At 39.7% G+C, this 18,702-nt stretch overlaps 1 protein-coding gene across 44 annotated transcripts in view; it reads right to left on the reverse strand.

Moving 5' to 3' along the window:
* IKZF1 (IKAROS family zinc finger 1) overlaps positions 1-18,702 on the reverse strand; it is a 104,498-nt gene that overhangs the window by 56,715 nt on the left and 29,081 nt on the right. For 7 of the 44 annotated variants that reach the window (XM_086897849.1, XM_086897385.1, XM_086896886.1 and 4 more), the window contains exon 1: positions 10,549-10,644. The exons of 30 other annotated variants lie outside the window; for them this stretch is intronic. The gene's annotated coding sequence lies outside the window, so the exon portion shown is untranslated. Of the gene's footprint in view, positions 1-225; positions 309-9,701; positions 9,860-10,548; positions 10,645-10,761; positions 10,834-18,702 lie in introns of those variants that run through there. 7 more of the 44 variants (XM_086898054.1, XM_086897279.1, XM_086896207.1 and 4 more) reach the window with 7 other exon arrangements.

The raw sequence follows: 18,702 nt of genomic DNA on the forward strand, positions 1-18,702 counted from the left end.
GCCTGGTCAGTTACTGAAAGCATGGTGTATTTATGGCAGGTGGTAAGGTACAAGTGCCTTACTTCTCCAAGTATGACTTGCAAGGAAGAAGAAAAGAACTGCAGATGCATTTTATTACTGCCTTCTAGGGTCACCCAGCTACTATTAATCAGTTGATTACTACACATTTTTCCAGAGGACTGTGAACCCTAACCAACTGAAAAATCATTCCAAGAATATACCCACCAGAAAGAGATTACACTCAGGAAGGGCTCTTTATTCCAACTTCACCTGCCTTCTTGCTGTTGCTGTGGCTTCAGCAGGACTGGGAGTACCAAGGAGAGGAGGAGCAAAGCAGAAAGTTTCTTCAGTTTTTTGCATACCTGAATTTAACTGCCTTTGTCATGACAAGACTTACACTCAGCATTTCTGCAACCTAAGCCACACACTTGTCAGCTCCTTCCTGCCTCTTACTGTCATCAAGCGGAATTCTGTTGGAAAACACTTTCCAAGGAGAATTCCCACTTCCTAATTTCTTAAATGCAGAGCTAAACTACAGGGCTGATTTTTTTTCTTGTTTGGTTTGGGTTTTTTGTTGTGTTTTTTATTTTTTTTAACGAAAGTAAACGAGTACAGTTTGTTGTGGTGTTTTGTTTTCTTTTTTTTAGTCGAATAGTCTTAGCTTGCTTTCTGTGAGGTTGGATGACTGCCTGTCCTGAAACACACACCCTCAGATCTCACACTGATGGCATCAGGGTTTACCCTTGAATTAGGTGACTTTAAGACATTCAGCAAAGCTGATCCAGTTCACAGGGATGAAACACTGAGAGAAAATAGAGCTGGTGGAAGAGTGATAATGGAAATATTTTTTTTTCCTTCCCAATAATTACTTAGAACTATTAAATATGGTTCCTAAATGTGGGTTAAGATCCACAAGCACTACACAAATCGATAAGAGAAAAAAAAAAAAAAAAAAAAGAACTTTAAAAAATGCTCAAGGGGTTTTGAATCCATCCCAGAGGAAGACTGTACTCTTATTGTATCTTTATCTGTAAATACTTCTATCTTTTATCTGTAAATACTAATGAAATCCCAGCTAACTTCAGCTTAGGCCCTGTATCAGCAAAGAATATATTACAGGACATCTGGCACCCCATCTCAGTTCTGCAATTGGTCCTGTATAGGTTTTGGCTCTGTGTCTGTTAAAAGGTTTGTCACACCAGACTTGAGCACAACAGATCTTGGGCTAAATTTTAAGTGCTAGGAGTAGAATACCCTTTTGCCTTTGGTATGGTAAAGCTATGAATAAGAAATCATGTCCTGATTTTCTCCCTTTCCTCTGCTCTAGAATCAGCAGAAACAAGAATTGTCACCACCTGGAAAATAAGAGATCCTATGTACGGATATGAAAGTTTGCACTAAAGCATCTATTTGTTATCAATTGGTTAATAAATAAACCTTTATAATGATTTATCTAAAAGAACAATGTTTTAAAAATATTTCTGACATAAAACCCTAAACTTACGGTCTGTTTTGGTTTGGCACAAAAAAGATGATTTTTAATTTTTCATTGTTTAAGTTTTACCCACTAATCAAATTTGTCACTAGCGTAAGAAGTGTATATGGCTTCATTGTCTTCAATGCAGTCGCATCTGTTTAGGTTATCAGCTAAGTTAGGAGCCCAAAGTTAGAAATCAAAAGCTGGGTGGGCACCTGACTGAAACAATCTTGCTCTCAAATGCTGAACCTGTCTCACTCTTATTTACAGCAGGAAAGGGATTAGCACCTAGGTGATAATAGATAGTTATTCTACTTAGGAATACAAATATCTTCCAAGTTTGGCCCCTTATTACAAGGGCTACAAAGAAGATAAAATTCCTTTCAAAATAGGTAAAATTATTTCTTCAAGGCTCTTCAGATAAGGAACTGTAACCTGTACACTTTCCTCTTCAGACTATAAATACCAGATTCAGAAATGACGCTACTACAATCTTTTGGAAAAAATAATGAAATATTGCAACTTTAAATTACATGATGATCAACACACAACCCTTTTGAAAGGTTATGTTGAGTTTGTTTTAAATAAGGAAGCATCTAAGTGACCATGATCATACAAAAATTTTGGATTTACGTTAGTCAGCATTTGTCCTGAAGAAAATTCACATGCCATGAATTTCCCTCCTTGCAACTTTCTGTTCAATATAACTCATGCTATGTCTTAATAATATATCAAAATATACCCCATGAAGTACTGGAAGTACTGCTTAATTTATATCTAATGTCAATTAAAACCAGAAGTAGATTTAGGACCTTTTAGAATTCCACATGTGAATAGGAAGAAGTCATTGTAAGGTCAAGATTTTCTAATCTTTCAGAATACAGCAAATTAATTATTGGCAAATCTTGGTTTATTATTTTGTCTCCCAGCAAATTCAAAAGTAAACCTCCTTGTCAAGAAAATGAATGTTTAGCATTTATACGAGGCTTCATCAATTGATATAAAGCATGTGTAAGCATGTCAGTCCTTCTACAACCCTCTTTTCTTAGGATATTAAAAGATTGCAAGATTGGGCCATTGATGTGATTCAATGGAATGACCTAATCCGATGCCAAAGACTACCCATTCTTTTTTCTCTTCTGTGTTTCCCAAGCTAAGTATGTACTGACTTGTCTGGGACAAGATGTGCTGCATACTCACTCAGCACAATGGAACCTCATGGTAAGGAAATGAAATCACAAATGCTGATATTTGTGGAGCCACTTTGGTCTTACACCAGCACACCTAAACTCAGAGCTGCCCTTCCATCTACAGAGAACTCTGCCTCTGGTACTGCAAGGGTTCTGCAAAGGTACACCACATCCAGGTGCACGTTCCCTGACATTTTTTGGGTGTAGCCATGCTTAGCAGACAGAAAAATGCCTGAAGGAACACTTCTGTCTTGAGTGTGGCTCGCAAGGGCAGGTACACTTCCATGAAACCTCAAAGAAGAAATAAGCACTCACAAAGTCTTGAGGGGAGGGGAAATAACCTTTTACAGGGGACCTGGTGCTCTGCAGGTGCTTTTACAAATACAAAAAGTGAGGGGAACATACATTCCTCAGTGGTGGCAACTCTGGGTTAACTGAAAAATAAACAAGGAGGCAAACCCCAGCTTTACTCCCAGCCATGCTGGGGAAAGGCCTGACTGTGTGACCCTCACTTCTGTAAGGAGTCCATGGCAGGAAAGGGACCGCTCACATTGGTCACTGGAGCAGCTGGCTCTAATGGAGCACTGGTGTGTGAGCATGTCTCATCTTTGTGGTCTCTGACAAGTCTCACTAGCTTCTCATCACACAGGCTTCATCTTTAGCAAATTAAAACTCCAAGTCAACAACCAAAACCATAAAACCCCAATCCACTTTAAAACCTAAACTGAAGTGAAACTCCTAAAATGGGTCTTAGATTCAACCACCCAAGACACATAAATAGAAGTTAAATAAATAAATTCATAAAGAAAAAGAAGGTTGCAGCCTGAAAAACACAGTAAACTCCTATAGCCCTTAACACACCTGACAGGAGAATGTGCACATTAAAAACAAGTTAGGAGTTGTATCATCATATATGTGTCATCAGTCTTTTGGGGTTTAAGCTGGGAGTTGCACCTGCCTGCAGAACGATAATACAGCTGCATTTCTAATTGCACCAGAGGGTCTCGACCTAATGGAACCAAGCCTCTTGTATCCAGGGAAGTCAAAGAACACAGGGCAACCAAAAGAAGAGGTGAATAAAGACACCTTTTTCAAAAGGATTTAATGTTTAGCTTCATTTTAAACCAAAGATATATATATATATATCTATAAACAGACTTTTAACTTCACGTACAAATGTGCTAAATATGGTTAAACATTCAACAGTAAGACTGTTAAACATGGAAAAAAGGTAATCTGTATTGTATAACCAATTTTCAAATACTTGAAGAAAACTGCTAGAATTATACAAACTCATTTTAATTAAAAGCATTCAATATCTCAGCAAGCAGCTGATAATTAGCTTTATTATTGTAATTTAATATGCTACACTTCACAATCTCTGTGAATGACTCCACTTTAGAACAATTTTAATTCTATTTTTAATTTCCACCTCATCACACAGCTCAATGTAAATAATAACTACCAAGGTGAGGGGTGGTCCTTTCTTAAAACTGAGAATTGTAATGAGCACTTCAATGTCCTTCCATTTCTATTCAAAGAAACAAAACAAATACCTCCAGGTCTTTTAAAGGACTGCATTAAAAAAGAGGTTAAAACTAAGTGGATCCATTTCTTTCCCTGTGCACTAATTCTGTATTCAGCACTTTCTACATAGTCAAGGGAGATGTTTAGTTTATTCAGTCATTTCTCTATTCCTGCCTAGTGTAAATGCTGGTTAACTACACAAATTGACAATACAATTATGAGTATACAGTGAAATTTCAATTGAAAGCTCCTGTCTGCAAAATGAAGGAAGCACTGTAATTCAACACACAAGATTAAGAAAGGAACTCTGCTAACAGTGAAGATGTGAAACATTTAAATGTCTGGCACATGTAAAATTAATTTTTGTGTTAGGGAACAATTGTGAGGGTGTAAAAAAAGTTGTCTCAAAGATCCTACATAATTCTCAGTTCTTTGGGAATTCTTTTTTCAAATCACTGACAAATGATAAAAAGCGCATCTTGTATCAAGTATGTGTTTTCCATATGTGCTCTTCCTAGCATTTTCTGTGCTTGAGCTATATTCATGTAACAATTCATTGCTAAAGGAGATAATAAAAAAATCCATTCTTTTATTGACTTTCTGTGCAAATTACTGGACTTGATATCATTGCAAATATGAAAAAGGTTCTTCTTTCAAATTTTTGAATTGCAACCAGAGTCATTACAAAGTGTTTCCACAATATGAGAAAAATATGAAGGTAATTTTCTTAATTAAGGGCAAATATTATTAACTCATTAAACCCTGTCACCTTTATTCATTAAAAATCAAGTAGAAAAGTGGAATAAATTCACCAGAACAAAGAAAATGCACATATTTCTATCTTATAAATAAACTGACTATAAAAGGTGAGGGGTGTAAATTAAGGCACTCAATCTAAGAACAGCATATTCTCAAGATGCCAAATAGAGCTCTTGGATATCCTTCCAGAGCTCTCATTCAAGGGGAGGCAAACAGCAGACAAAGAACTGTATTTTTTGTATATATCTATTAGTCTGATTTAAAAAGCGGAGGATGTCCTCATCACAGTATATCTAAATATGCAATAAAGAAAACATAAAAGTACCTCTTTCTGTTGAGAATTGTTATTGCCAAGTATACTCTACAATATATCAGTAGTCAATTTGTCTGAATTATAGAAGGTTTCAGTAACTCTGCTTCATGATCACAGAATTGCTTCCTAATTTCCCTTCAAACTGTTCAGGCTGTTATGAATTATTAAAGGACATTACTAGCCTGAAAAAGCATATTAGAGACTGGTGTGATTTTTTTTTTACCTTTAAATAAACCTAAAAATAACTCCTAAAATTTAAACGAATTAGCAAGCTCCTCCACACTATATATTTTAGTTAACTCACTCTGCTTTTGCAAATATTTTGGATCCAATCCACTATGGTCAATTCCAGCTTTATACTGCGATTGCTCTGCTGTTCTCAGTGACTTGAAACAAGCAGAAAAATGAAGCAATTCAGCGGGGAATCTGAGCTCTCTTACAGAGCAAGTTTCTCTTTCACTGAAAGCTAGAGCAAGTGGGATCAGAAGAAGAAATGTCTATCTTTCACATGAAATAAGCAAAATAAGCAAGAGAATCGAACAGTTCCCATTGCTTAAGAAATACAATGATTTCAGTGTGACTGTTCATCCAAACCTGCAGTCTGAACAACCTCTGGAAGCATTGATAAAGGAAGCATGAGTGTGCCATGCAGTTCCTGAACCTGCATGGTCCTATCCCACAAGAATCTGCAATGGTACAAAGCTAAGAACATGCATGTATCTTTTCAGAACTAGGACTTACTTTTGCAGCCACCACAGCGCTGGCAGTAACCTGCTTAGTGCAAAAACCCCTGTTATCTCTTCTTGTTCACCACCTTAAGGCATGGAGGAAGCTGTGCTCTCAAGAACGGTGAGGCAGAAGTTGTCAGGGTTTTAATAAAGATGCATTGCAACATACCTTAAGGGGTACACATAATTCTGTTTAAATTTAGGAAGCAAACAAAACTCTTGTTTACTTTTGGTTAGGTTAATGTATAGATTGATGTAGGGACAAGAAGTTGATCTTGGAAGAAGGGAGTTTTCCAGTTGAAGTCAGTACACTTTTCTGGATAGCCACTGGAGAGGGAAAACTCCTACAGCTACTTTGGATGAGTGGAAGGTATTTGAAGTAGCCTCCTGTTTAAAAAATGCCATAAAGCTGACAAGACTGAGGCTGTCTGACTTGCTTCAGATGGCATTCACACTCATCTCTAAACACTTTTCCACTCCAGTGTCAGGTGGGGGGAGCAAAAATAATCTTTGGATTACAGAAAAAATAAGTGAAGAAATACCTGGGTGGTCTTTCATCTTCTGACTCTTGCATTGAGTTGCAGGCATTTTAAAAGGCTTCTCAAAGACTTATAGTCCCAGAAAACACTGATGAGAATCCTTATCTTCCACTTCTCAACCGGCATAATGTATTCCCAGTGTTCTTGCTTTCTGAGTAATTTTATACTTGCTAGAAAAGTGGTGTTTGTCACTTGGGAGGGGAATTCCAGGGGAGCCAGCAGGACATCCTGCTCTACTCTCACAAGGATGACATTTTACAAAGATTCCATTATTGCTACACTAAATTCTACTATTTTACTATTACTTTTTTTTTGGTCTAATTCTATTACGTTCAATAATAGTAGAAAGTAATGACTGGTCAAAATGTAATGAAGTACATATGTGAATCTTGACCAAAAAACAAAAATTACTATAGACCCAGCTCTTCTTGCACATAAAACAGGAGAAAAAAAAATCCCACAAGCCTTCAATGGAAGTTTTTCCTGACAAAGAGCCACACAATTAGGCTGTGATCCATGACTTTTGATATCTTCTGGACTTTTTAAGAGAACACTGCCAAAAATGATCTGCCAGAACAGCATACAATTCATTACGCCCTTGTTTTCTGTTGCTGAAATACAGACTGGACCCATTTCCTTGTTTTCTGCAAAATTGTGGTGTTAGTATAAGAAGTACCTAAGCTCGAATAAAATATGTCTGGAACTGTTTTTGGCTTCATTTTGGAGTTATCCAATTTTAATGATGAGAAAGAAGTTTTGCATTGCTGTAAAACTCCGTGGATCGGTTATCCAGTTACATTTCTGCATTGCTATGCAGTGGAAGTGGAAAGCAGACAAGGTTTTTGGTATTAAGGTCCACAAGGGAAAGGAAAACTGTTATGGTAATACTGAGATGGAGACTATTGCATTTTTTAATGGTACGCTGAATGCAACAAAAATGACAAAGGTGTTATTCATGTTTATGTAAGGGAACAAGCAACAATATCATTCCTGAAGGGAGTACTGGCAGCTGGGAGCTGGGGTGGAAAGTCTGAGGTATATGACAAGCTTGTCCCCTCTAATGCAACTCAGAAGTATGGGACCTACTAAAAATGCACTAAAGCACTTTGCTCACTTAAGTGAAGTGAGCTTGTAAGCTTCACTTCTAGTTAAATCGTAAATGAGAAATATTCAGCTGGGATAAAGGATGCACACAGGATCAGTGCCTAAGCTTCTCCACTTACTGGGAGCATGAAGGGCAAAGAGAAAAGAGTCCTCTGCCCTGTCTTCCCATCATTACGATGGTCCAGAGACATTAGTGATTCCTCTTCAAATACTATGGTCCATCTCTCCTTCCTGACTGAATTAGCACCATCAGTACAATTTCATACTATGCTTCTGTATTCCCATCATTTGCCCTGGAAGCCATAACCAGTAGGTAGACTCTTTCAAGGATCAGTGTATTAGGTTTGAAGTCCTGGATGTGATGGACATCCAGCACTGAACTTCCACTGACTTTAGTTTGGGCAGTCTTCTCACTCAGTGGATAAACCTGATTTCTCTTTGGCTTTTATCATAAATTTACCTTGTAATTAGGGATATAATTTCTATATTTTATTTTTTTTTTCATAAACTTGCAGTATATCATGTTCTGAGTCTCACCTACTTTACTCAAAAGAAAAAAAAAAAAAAAGCACATGGGTAGTCACCAATACTAAGATTTGTGAGAAAATCTTTAAGGTTGGAGCAAGTCTGGGATAATAGAAACATGAACTACATAAAGTCCAGAGCTCTGCAGTATTTCGGACACTTCCCCCCTGCAGTTCTGCTACAGACAGCTATCATAAGGACATGAACTGTTTTAAGACTTCTTGGTCTTACACATGGTCTGCACTTGGTTTCTCATGTCTCTGGGCTTCAGTTTCAAAGGCTTTGATAAAGAAGTAAGGCATACAGCCATCTAACTAAAACTTGGTACGAGTTTTGCTAAGGATTGAGGGGGTGGGGACATAAGGCACGCTAAGGCATAAGGACATAAGGCACTGTCGTTTTAATTCAGTTTTTTGACCAACACGAGTCAAAATCAAAGCAGAGCATGCAATGTTATAAAGAAGTCTATGCATGGGAGCAATGAAACCTTTAGAAAAGAGACACAGTATCAAGTACTGAATCTACTGTTATATTAACCCATGAACTGGGTATTTTTATGGCAACATGGACAAATCCATTCTCACTTTTTGGACTTACATTTTCTCCCAGTAAAGAAGAGAACAAAGAATAAACAATTTTACCTAAGTACAAATAATTTTTTTTTTTTTTTAAAATTCACAAACTAAAGGCATTGCATCCTTCATTCTTCTATTTCACTCAGGCTTCAAAACACCTTAAACTATTCAATTCACAGCAAGTGAGAGAGCAGTGCCACAATCCACTCAGAACATGCCCCTGCTTAGCTGATTGAGATAAAGTATTTCCAAGTATTTGAAAGGAATTTTAGTACTTATTTCTAAATGCAGCATATTATTATGCTTTTCTTTACATTTCAATGATGATTTTTAATAAGGTTTAACAGCAAGTCATACTCCATGGTATTGTAGAGTGTGTGTGAGTTACAACTGATGTGAGCAGTCAACTGAAACTAACAAAGCATGTCTTCTGAAGGATTTGGACCTTACAGTGCATTACAGCTTCAAATTTTAAAACTAAACTGTTAAAGTCTAGAAAATGTGTTAATGTGAGTGAGCGAAATATAATCAGGATTATATACCTGGTTTATTTAATTTGGGTAGGGTTTGGACATCTGAACAGTAAATGCATATCGATGTAACCCTGGTAGCATCCAGATATCAGAAAGAAAAATATGCAGTCAAGAAGCTCTAAATCCTAACTTTTAACCTCCACACAAAGTCCCTGAAAACACTTCTTGCATTAAGATTCAGTGAAAAGGAAAAAAAAAAAAAAAAAAAGGAAAAAAAGAGTAAAAAGAAATAACATTATATTCGTCTACAACAATTTACATAGTTTAAACCAGTGGCCATACAGGTCTAAAAATTCTTGCATCCCACAAAACATCACTTTTTTTAGATAATTTGCAATCATACACTACAAAATTTTCTGACACAGAATTATTAACTTTTAACAATTTTGGAAGCAGAATGCTTTGCACAATGTCTCGCAGTGTTACCATACCTTCTAAACCAAGGTAGAAAAGCAATCCAAGAAGTAATCAGGTTTCTTGAAGCACAAAATTTAAAGTTTCCTTAGAACCGACTACTGCAGTGGGAACTTATTTCTTCACACACACATTTTCTAACTACACACATCTTCTTTAGCAGCGAGAAAAGAGCGAAACCGTCCCTTCACAGACGGAGTAACTTTGCGAAGCAGGGTGAAAAAAACCCTCCAGCTGTGACAGGGTGTATGGCAAGGAGGAAAACTTCTGGTCCTCCCGCTATTCGGAAGTCTGCAACTTCTCCAATGCCGTTCCCCTGAAGCGTACTGAGGCTGCTAATTTTACAATTTCTTAATAGTTTTTAAGACCTTCGTACCTGCCCCCCCCCGCAAACTACAGGCGCAAGCATTCGGAACGCGGGCTTTGACTGAACCTAAGTGCTGTAGCTGACTCGAAGAGAACACAGACCAATCCGCATTTGAATCAATGAATAAATACTCTTTCTCGGCCAGCTCCTCATGGCTACTCATCTCTGAAATTTTAAGGAAGCACTCCAAAACACCTGGATTACACCCGAGCTGTATGTTCGGCTCAATGTTTTCAAATTAAAGAAAAAAAAAAAATAAAAAAAGAAAAAAGCGTGTGGGACGGGGAGAAGGGGGAGAAATGGATGGGATGCGGTGGGATGGGATTGGATGGGATGACTGGGCTCCGTAGTCTCACACTTAACGCGCCCGGCAACAACTTCTCGGCAGCATCGGCTCCGCGCAGCCCCTCCTCACCCGCGCACCACAGCCGCCCGGGGCTGAGCCCCCGCTCGCCCCAGGGGCTGGTGCCCGCCCGGGACCCCTCGCCCCGCGGTACCTGCTCTGCCAGGGTCGGGGCGGGCGGCAGCTGTGGCTTCGCGGCTGGTGCCGCTCCATGTGCCGGCGCTGCCCCGCGGGCGGCGGCTCCGTGCCCGGTCCCTCCCCCGCCGCTCCCGCCCGCCCTCCGCCCCGTGCGGCCCCCGCCCCAGCGGTGCCGGTGCTTGGGACGGCGGCAGACGAGCGGCAGCCCCCGTGGCGGAGGGGCATTTACCTGCCAAGAGGCACCTGTTCTCCCCGCTGGAAGCGCGGGAGAGGGGCCGGGCTCCGCGCCGCCCCACGGACGCTCCCGGGGCCGGGCTCGTGCGGTGCCGGAACTCGGGTGTCCCCGCGCTGCGAACAGCGACCAGGCACAGCGATACGGTCGAGAGTCACAGGCCGTCAACTGCAGACATCCACCTGAAACGCTCCAGAGCTAAGGGGTCAGATCATACTTCTTTACTTCAATCCAGCCTTTCGCATTCCGTGCAAAACGCGTCCCGCGCTTTTTGTGCACTTGAATTTAATCTCCGGACCAGAACTTACGTAGCGTACTTAAAATCGGTGGCAGAGACAGTCGCCGAAATCCAGACCTTACTCTTCAGCCTAGGGGGCACGGCAAACTTGATGGAAATTGCTCATTCTTAAGAATTAAGCACATTCACGCTCTGTGGAGGATGAGAATCTCATTTTTTGCTGTGCTTCAGTTCCTCATCCTCAAGATGTGGATAACAAATACTTCCTTTCTCACATCCTACCTTTATCTTTGCTCTCATATGACAAAAGTTTAGGCATAGCTTTATGTATGTGTATAATCTCATGTAATTAAACTGGACAATAAAAAAGAAGTTAAACAAGTGCATAGGCATTGGGAAAGAGCTTAGAATGTAAGCTCTTTGAAACTGAAACTGTTTACTACTTCCTAAAAGTTTGTACTATAGAACAAAATTAGGTCTCTGAGGGTAAGTTGAGCTGTTTTTTAAAACAGAAATGGCAAGACTACCCGGGGATTTATTTCAGTTTCTCCTTCCCTCAGAGAAGCTCTGCAGATCTGACTGCTGTGTGCTTCACAAACTGGGATAGTATCTGTGTATGTGCGATAAGCCAGGTAGACCTGGTGCTTCTCAATTTTTTGATTTTTCATACTGCATCTTTAAAGAGATGCATAACCATATTTTTATTGTAATTTATAGGTAGACTTTATGGATCTGATAGGGCTGAAACTCAGAGGCAAATTCTCCTCATATTTATTCCAGAAGAACCCCATATCTTCCATCAGGTTTGCATATCGGGAATCAAGAGCATTTAATCAGTAGAACATCTGGTAGTTACCAGGTCATAAAAAGAGAGAAAGATATTTACAAAAGATCAACAAAAAGATGCCAGCATGTGCCTTGCAGTTAGGAGTTTTCTCCAGCAAATCACACAGCATCCTCAGCAGGACTGGGAATACAGGCAGGAAGAGCTTCACCAGACATCTTCAAAAGTAGAAGCTGGTTTACCCAAGGGAACTCAGCAACTTTGCACAGATATGTGTGTTTGGATACTTCAGAGTAAAAGGACTGACACTCCTCTGGGGAATGACTCTTTTAGGAGCTGTGTGCTGCTCTCCTGTGCTCCAGCTGCTGCAGGCCTCATGTCAGGTCCAGCACACAAATGGGGAACTGATTTGGCATATATTTTTAAAGGCAGATTTTACACTGTGCAAACCATGCCCCATTAAACACTTGAAAAAGTTTTAAGATCAACTCAAAATTGAGTTGCTAGACCATGTGTGAGCTGAACCTGATAAAGTCAAATCTTGTGAGATGTGATCTTCTCTAATTCACTGTGTTTAGGTTTGTTAACATTTCGTAGGAGCTCTCTATATTTAGTAGATGTTGTGCAAGATCCTTTTACCACTGGCATCCTGGAGAGTGACGAGCAGCAAAGCCATGGCAGTGCTCAGCTCACTGGTGCCAGGCTGCTCTGAGGTACAGCAAGTTCCTTGCTGGGAGAGCAGCAGTGGCCAGTGTGAAGAAATGTTAACTGTCTCTGTGATGTCTCCCAAGCCCCGACAGATTTGCTTCAAACAGATCTGTTAAGGGATAGTTGCAGATACACACTCAGGCACTTGCCTGAAGAGTCAGATTCTACAATCCTCCTCTTGCAGTATTTCCAGTGACATTACTGGGAATTTTGGAGGAGCCAAAGTGGTCTGTAAAGGGAGAGCAATGTAGAACAAACTAGAAGCGTCATCAGTCCCACACATTCTGTCATGTCACTTTTTGAAAAGCATCCCTTCCAAAATTTCCTGCTCATAGCTGCATCTGGACCAAAGCTAAGAACAAACTCGGGAAAACCTCGGGAATGAGACTCCAGGAGGTCTCATTCACATCCAGCTTGTTATCTCCTTGTTTTGCTGGTTCATCTCTGGCATTTTCACTCTGATGGCTTTGGTAACATGAAGAATCTGTTGGAAGAACAATTAGCCTTTGGGTTTGCCTACTGGACAAGTATGATGGAGATAGGAACTAGCTACAGCACTACTCCATTTCATAGGGTAGACACACTCTAGTTATTGCTGTTTATCTTTAGGCAGTGCACAGTGATGCTAGGTAATAGGTGTCACTGTAGCACAAGCTGTTGTTTTCTTAGGCAACATGAATTTCCCAGTCTGTTGAGTAAGATGGGTCATTCTTGATCACAGGCTAATCAGTTTTGTCAGGAACTTGGTTACATACAGTAATACCTTGGTGTCAGGGGAGGAGAGCAGGACACAATTTCCTTCTACTATAGGAAAGTTCTAACTACAGAAGACTAAGACACTGCTGTCACCAACAGCACCCTCAGGTAGGATAAAACTAAGACTTGCAGGAACCACACTTCTTGCTTCAAAGACTGCCCAGCAATGACTGTGCATATAAAAACATGGCATGTAGGATTTAGCCTAATGTAAATGAAACCACAATTCAGTCTCTCTGTTTTGAAATACCCCCTGTGGCTTATGGAAAAAATTTTGCTGCTTCAGCTATTTTAAATAAAAAGTTTAGTTTATACTTCTTTTTTTTTGCAACTAGCTTTATATAGAACAAACGTAAGATTCAACTTCCATTTACATCTGGAGACAGCTACTGAAGTCCAATAATTACTTTAGATTTCTAAGAAAACTAAGAACAGAAATATTTTGTTCAGAATTACAAATGTAAAATTACCTGATATTTCTTTTTCTTCAAATGCCTCAGAACAGGACCTCAATAATTTATGTAGCAGTACATTTCTAGTAATACATTTCTAGTATGTATCTGCAAGATTTCCAGAACTCTTTAATCAGACACGAGGAAAAACATGCAGAGTCCAACACAGGGCAAGAAAGACAATGAAGGGACTAGAACACCTCTCCTATGAGGAAAGGCTGGGAGAGCTGGGACTGTCCAGCCTCAGGAATAGATAGCCCAAAGGGATCTTCATTTCTCAATACATAATGGGAGAAAAGGGAGAAGAAGCAGCCAGGCCAGGTTCTCCTCAGTGGTTCTCACTGATAGGACAAGAGACAATGGGTGAAGAAAATTTCACCTGAAAGCAAAGAAGTACTTTTTTCACTCTCAGTGTGTTCAAACATTTGAGAGATTTACTAGAGAGACTGTGAAGTCTCCATCTGTACAGATATTCAAAACCCAGATGGACTTTGTCCTGAGCAACCTGTTCTGGCTGACCCTTCTTCAGCAATGGGGTTGGATGAGATGATCTAAAGAGGCTGTGAAAAGAAAAAGGTCATCATCTGTTTTTCAGAGATCATTAAATATACATACAAATTTTAAAAGAAAAATGTTCTCTCATGTTAATTCTTCTGTTACTGATCCCTTCCAAACTTGTACAGCTAAGACTGTACTTCAGTTTAAATTTCTCGACTAATTTAATTTTCAGGGAAGTGTGATAAAAGTATTCTATACAAAAGGGGCTGAATTAAGAGGGCTTTTCATACAGTTCCTGAGGATCGAAGTATTTGGTTTGTGCATTTTTTTGCATTTTTTAGCAAAAAAAAAGTGGTTTGTTTTGGGTTTTTTTAAATATATATTACATGGACGTGCTAGAGCTGTCCATTTACAAGGTGAAGATCACACTGTTTACAACTTATATACCCAGGCAGAGATGAAGATGTTCCTGAGCCTAGTCAGATACTGAATCTAATACAGGAACAGCATTTGTAAACAGGCATTTCCCCACTTATAGAGCTGTGTAAGGGCTGACTAAAGTTTCTTTTGGGGAACAACTCCCAAAATTTATTCTACATGAGAAGGTAGCTGGAAGTAGGAAAAAATTATAAGTCCATTTTTGCATGGCGTTAATCTTGACTTAATAAGGAAGACATCAGAAATTTAGAATGTACTGGTTGTCAAATGGACACTTCATCTCTTTCTCAACTACTGTTATGATTACCCCCTAAAAATTCATATGGATAGAACAAAAAAGCTTAAAAGTAGGTATCTGGTAGATTTTCTTGCAAAGGTGAAATGATACGACTCTGCTGTAATTTCAGTGCTGCCTACTAAGAGGCAGAAAGCAATGTAGAGTTGTGTTAATGAACTGATGTACTTATCATAAATATTTGCCTTTTCATTTTCTTTTAAATCCATCTCTTAAAGTCTCTTGTCTATTTTTTTTAAGTCACAAATCTCTAATGAAGCCAAATCAGAAAGATTCAGAAGTACGTTACTCTCAATTTTCAGAAAGAGTAAACCATTAACAGCACTGCTAATATTTGAGGGATTGATTCAACATCACTGCTCACAAAATCTTCAGTAACAAATCCTAATTTTTAAGTTAATTTACTACTAATACATTTTTAGTGAAGATCTCTGAACAGTTGCATTGCCTGCTCTTTAAACATTCAATTGTTTTATTTGATTATGTGAATCATAATCAAATCAGTTGTTTCTGAACTGTCCAAAAATGGCAAGAATATTCACCTCTTAGTGAATCTCATACTCATTCTGTGACAGATTTGCTTTCACTGAACATTTGTATTAATAAAGTTCAATTCAGCTTTATAAGAAACATATTCATTTGGCCCTAAAAAACAACACTGGTGTCTGTTGTCTAGAGATCTGCCATCTTCTACAGCCTCACTTTGCTCAGGAGACTGTTCCTGTGCATAGTTAGTGATGAATTATAACTTCTGATACTTGCTGCACTTAAGTGAAATATCTTGAGCCTAGAGAAACAAACCCATTTTAAGTAAGCTTATCTTCATGCCTTCCTATTCCAATGTATTTCAATATAGCTGAGAATGTACATCTCTCTGGATTATTTTATTTATAGTTAGTGATGGCAGGTATGTGGTCAGAGTGCCATTGTGGTACGAGTACCATTGTGATCTCCATCACTTGTTCAAAACCTTTTTTATCTAACAGCAGTTAAGAGTTTCTGTTTAGAAATCCAAGAGGGAGCTGTCTTCTATTACTAACAGATAAAGCAAGCTTTGGAGATCAGTGCTGCATTCCAAGCAAGAGGTTTGGATAGTATTCACAGTGTAGTTTTACATGAACCATTCAGTCTCTTTGTACCACAGTTCCTTGGAGAAAATGGCATTGTTAACCCTTCTTTATCTAACAAGGGTATTCAGAGAACACCATAAACATTTTGAGAATTTCAGAAAGTGTGGTAAAGGAATCCATTATAAAGGCATGTCTGCAGGGCAGGCTGAACGTTCTCTGCCTTCACATTGAGCTGGGCAGATGACAAGCCAGCTGTGAGTTTGTGATGGATTAACTTTGGCTGGCTGCCAGGTGCTCACCAAGCCAGTCCCTCACTCTCCTTCCTCAGGAAGATAAGGGGAGAAGATACCATGAAAAAGATCATGGGTCAAGGTAAGGACCCAAAGCTCATTCACTGACTACCATGATGGTGAAACAGACTCAGCCTGGGGAAATTAATTTATTTTATAGCCAATTAACAACAGGGAAGGATAGGAAAAATAAAAAAAAATCCACAAAACTAAAATCCACCTCCCTTCCATCCCTTCCTTGCCAGGCTCAGCTTCACGCCTGATGCTTGTGTCCTCCCCCCTGCATGATGCAGAAGATTGAGGAATGAGGTTTGTGGTCAGTTCATAGCACCTCATTTTTGCTGCTCCTTTTTCATCACACCGTTTCTCTGCTCCAGTGACGACTCCCTCCCATGGGAGGGACTTCATGTACTGCTCCAACTTGGATCCTTCTCATGGGCTGCAGTCTTTCAGGAGTGGGTTACACCAGGTTTGGTACTCTGTGGGGTCACAGTTCCTGCCAGAAAACCTGCTCCAGTGTGTGCTCCTTTCCCTGGACTGCATTTCATTTCCTGTTAGGAGCCTGCTTCAGCATGAGCTCTGCATGAGATGCAATGTCTTTTGGCACACATTCACCTGCTATGGCATAAGGTCTTTCATAATCTTCAGAGTAGATATCTGCTCCACTGAGATTCTCTGTGGGCTTCAAGGCACAACCTTCTTTGCCATGGTCTTCTCCATGGGCTGTTGGAGAACCTCTTCTCCAGCATATGGAGCACTTCCATTTTCTCATTCTCTCATATTTGCTCACAGCTACAGCACAGCTTTCTTACATATGTTTCCCCAGAGCTGCCACCAGTCCTGCTGATGGCCTTGGTTGTTGCTGGCTGGTACTGGATCTGTCTGACAAGAGGCAGAAGCTCACAGAAGGCATGCCTGCAGCTTCCCCTCCCTACCAAAGCTGTGCCATGTGAACTCTGATGGTAGCTTGAAGATACCAGCACAGCTGGTAGACTCCCAGTGCTTACTCCAGTGGATGTACAGCAGAGGTAGGGGACATTGTATCTCTTCCCATCATCCAGATGTAGGGATGCCTGTATGTCAGTGTTTTACACCTGGGCTTCTAAAAAGCTGTACTTCAGCTTATTTTTGTTATTTACATTACCTGAAAACAGGCAGATGCCATTCAGTGTCTAGGAGTCCATCACACATGGTAGTGTGCAAACAGTTCATGACCTATATTTAGTCAGACAGCAGATAACCAACAGGTAAACACAGCTCAGGGAACTCAAGGAAGAGGTGAGATCCTATCAAGCAAATAAATAGGCCAGGGACTGAAGTACAGCCTCACTGTTGTTGCTATCAGGTTTTGTATTATTTGTACGGTTTCTCTTATCCCACAGACAAAAACAGGTTCAAAGGAGAAAATTCATTATCTGGGGTAGAACATACAGATACATCCTTCCCACCCCTGCAAGAAGAAAATGATGATTTGAAAAGAGAATGAGCAGGCTGGGGAGAGTGGTCAGGAACACAAGACCCTTCCAGCAGAAGTACATAAGTATTAGATTAAACCGAAGATGAACAACCTGGAGTGGATAAAAACTCCCCAAACCATGTGCTAAGGCAATGATGTTTCCAGCATTTTGAATGCACATGAACAGGAGAGGATAGTTTTGTCTCTGACAAGGGTGAGACACAAGGTGATGAGAAGTTAAACATGAATTTCAGCTACAGACAGGTTTAGGAAGGGCCTCACCTGGGCAAAGCCATGCAGAAAGGATCCACAGCTTTCAAGCCTATTGCTTAAGTGAGGATATAATAAAGACCTTTTGAATGAAGGGTCACCTTATTTATTCCACTCTGAAGCAACATGTATTGCACATTTTTATTATGTATAATGTTGATCCTGTTTAGAATACATACTAAGGGTGTAACTGGCACAGCATCACTTTGTCCCATGCCTGCCCCTTCCCTGGGTGTGTCCTTTGTAGACAGTGCCTCAGGAGACTCAAGATGGAGATGGGTGATATTACGGTGAAATTAACCATAAAGAAAACATTTAAATAAAAATTATTAACCCAGTGTTAGAGCTATTATGAGACAGAAAAGAAATGTCAGAGAAAAAAAATGTGTACCATGACTGCCCCATTACACTATAATTAGTTTATCTTTGTATAATTTATACTGAGCTCTATGTCAATGAATTCCAGACAGAAGAAGTCCCTGGCCTGTAGCAAGGCTGAAGAGAGAGAAGCCCTGGATAGGAAGAATTTTTAAAGGTATTCTCTGAACTCAGATGTGTCCCATCCTTGGAAATTAAAAGGAAACATCTCCTTTTTCTACAAGCTAATTGATATCAAACTAATTACAAGCTAGGCACCTAAATATCTTCCAACATCTATGTTTAGATTTGTAGTTTTACTTTGG

Source organism: Cyanistes caeruleus, chromosome 1 (genome assembly GCF_971803275.1).
Source record: "Cyanistes caeruleus chromosome 1, bCyaCae1.hap1.1, whole genome shotgun sequence".
Classification (NCBI taxonomy): Eukaryota; Metazoa; Chordata; class Aves; order Passeriformes; family Paridae; genus Cyanistes; species Cyanistes caeruleus.